Source organism: Microtus pennsylvanicus, chromosome 19 (genome assembly GCF_037038515.1).
Source record: "Microtus pennsylvanicus isolate mMicPen1 chromosome 19, mMicPen1.hap1, whole genome shotgun sequence".
Lineage (NCBI taxonomy): Eukaryota > Metazoa > Chordata > Mammalia > Rodentia > Cricetidae > Microtus > Microtus pennsylvanicus.
Window position 1 is genome coordinate 37,645,355 of NC_134597.1, and position 2,925 is coordinate 37,648,279.

The window sequence follows — 2,925 nt, forward strand, 5'->3', positions numbered from 1 at the left end:
TCAACAAAATAGCTATGCCATATCTAAGAAGTCTTCAAAGTTGGTGTTGAGCAGAAAAATCCTGAGACAACATCATTTCTCCACTGGGCATGTTACTATGGTTCTATGATATCTTAAAATACTTTATTTGGTTATATGTTGGTAAATAATCACTTGTCCTCCTTGATATTAAATATAAAATATAAATATTGTAATTACTCTTGCTTTCTAATGTTTTTCTAAGGGTTCTCAATGGACCCTTGTCAATATAAAAAAGGATACCAAAGTTTGAGGGAGATAACTTTTCAGATGGTGTTTTGGAATAATTTCAGTCATGTTCATGCCAGATTCTTTTCCAATGGATGTGGAATGTTAATAAGCCATATGTATGCTCTCAACATTATTACATGAGCCAAACATTTCTCCAAAGTTGGTACACAAATTGTACTCTGATCAGGAGTTTGGATTCTCATCATATCAGTTTGTTCCAAATACTTAGCTCTGCCTCTCTTGGATTTAGTCACCCTGACAAATGTGTAACTGCATCTATTTTTTTTTTTCAGTAACGTTAATGAGGTTGAATCCTTTCATGTGCTAAGTGGCTATGTGAATATCCTTTTAAAGATTTCTTTTCGGCGCCGCGTCCCTTTGAACGAGTTCGCCGGCAACATGACGGGGTACACGGTGGATGAGAAGCTGCGGCTGCAGCAGCTGCGGGAGCTGAGGAGACGATGGCCGAAGGACCAGGAGCTGAGCCCCCGGGAGCCCGTGTTGCCACCGCGCAAGATGTGGCCCCTGGAGGGATTCTGGAATAACTTTCTGCGGGACGGAGCCGTGTGGAAGAAGGTGCTCTTTAAGACATACCGGTCCAGTATCTTCACTGTCTCTCATATACTTGTACCTCTCTGGTTCATTCACTACTACGTCAAATACCTCGTTGCGGCAAAACCATATGGCATCGTTGACACGAAGCCCAAGATATTCCCAGGTGATACAATTCTGGAGACTGGAGAAGTAATTCCACCAATGAAAGATTTTCCTGATCAACATCATTAAAGAGCACATAAAAACTTAAAAGACTTGTGTAATAGCAAAAGTCTCTTCATATAGTGCTGTATTTACTGATCTGTTTCCTGGAAGTAACTACTAAAGCTTATTCTCAGAGAAAAATAAATAAATAAATAAAGATTTCTTTTCAAATTGTTTTACTATTTTTGTATTGTCTTTGCCATTATAAACCTTACCATTTTATAGGATTTCATGTCTTCAAGGGGTTGCACATTTTATGGGCAGTATTTGATCCAATTACCTTATTTCCCCAGCCTTTGGATACATAAGAAATAAATAACAAATTGATTTTTTTTGTGGTTTTTCGAGACAGGGTTTCTCTGTGGTTTTGGAGCCTGTCCTGGAACTAGCTCTTGTAGACCAGATTGATCTCGAACTCACAGAGATCCGCCTGCCTCTGCCTCCCGAGTGCTGGGATTAAAGGCGTGCACCACCACGGAATTTTTAAGGCAGAACACAGTTATAAAACTGTTATTTGGAGAAAATAAGTGTGACTGACCACAGCTATGTTATACTATGTTCACAGATTAAGAACCTTTAACATGTGATGATGTTAATTCCCAATGTTACGTATAAATTTAATAAAATCCTAAGGTAATTGTCATAGGTCTATTTTGAAAAGTATAAAAGTAACTCCAAATTTCATAAGACAATATGGCATTCTTGATAAGGATTTTACTCTGATAGAGAGGAAGACTAATTGTGAAGCATTTCTGATAAATACAGTGCGATTTTGGCATGAGTATGCTCAAAGAGAGGTGTGGATACAATAGACATTTCAGCGACAGAGCCAACACCCTTTTCCTTAGTTCCTTACATGACACCTGGGTATAAATGATTTTCAATTCTTTAACCTCTGTTTACTTAAAAGTATTTTACCTCCAAGCTTTTTTCCCCAAATTCTCTGCTTGCATCGGCATCTTATATTACTGCCTATTTGACTCTACCCTAAAGTAGAATGCATTTAAGAATGTTTTGAAAAATCCTTTGCATGTGACTAGGATTCCCAGCATGGCCTTCCCTTTGAAGCCTACTGTATAACATTTATCCTTACAGGGGTCTTCATGCAGTTTATTTCTTAAATTGCTCCAAGATAGAAACTAACACATCAATGTCCAAACCATTGTATGCTACCTCAACTTTTTTGTAAGTAAATTAATTCTCTTCAAGTCACAACTGTGATAGCTTGTCAAAAATTAAATTGAGTATCTACTCTAAGTGTCATAATTGTGATATGGGGTGAGAAAGGGGAGCCATTTCATTTGATTAGCAGTGCCCTAATAAAAAAAGTAGCATTTTGACAGACTTTCATTTTATCACAGAAAGGCATATTTAACTTCCAACTGGTATTTTATAGAGAATATTATTGTCCATTCACAGAACACAGCAAGATCCACTGTTGACAACATGCTTACTTTGAAGGCATTGTGTAGCTTTTGAGCTCATTTTAAATGATCAGGCCTGTTTCACATAGAATTCCCAACAGGAAGAGCTAAAAACTCTTGCATCCATTATCCCCATGCATGTTATATTTGATCATGTTTTTATTCTGTGCTGATTAATGTAATTAATCTTAAAATAGCTATCGTTTTTTCTATAATTAAGGACAATATACTGCTAAAATATATCAAATACATAAATTCTCTTTTAAGTTTGCTAGATATTTGCCTGTCAATTTTTTTTTACATTTTCCTTTGGGACTAAAAGAAATTAATAAAGGGTATTTTTTCAAAACGATTTTCAATTTTGTGTGAACTAAAATGGGAGATGAACTGTTTTAAAATGGTGAAGAGAGTTTGGGATAATATTATTGAAATCTGAATTTTATTGATCAGTTCTTAGCTTACAAGTAAAAATTACAATAATCCATGCAGTTAT

The 2,925-nt window shown here is 36.0% G+C and overlaps 1 pseudogene; it reads left to right on the forward strand.

Annotated features, from left to right (window-relative positions):
* The first annotated feature begins 611 nt into the window (after positions 1–611).
* LOC142838132 (NADH dehydrogenase [ubiquinone] 1 beta subcomplex subunit 6 pseudogene) lies at positions 612–1,165 on the forward strand (annotated as a pseudogene).
* The last annotated feature ends 1,760 nt before the right edge of the window (positions 1,166–2,925 follow it).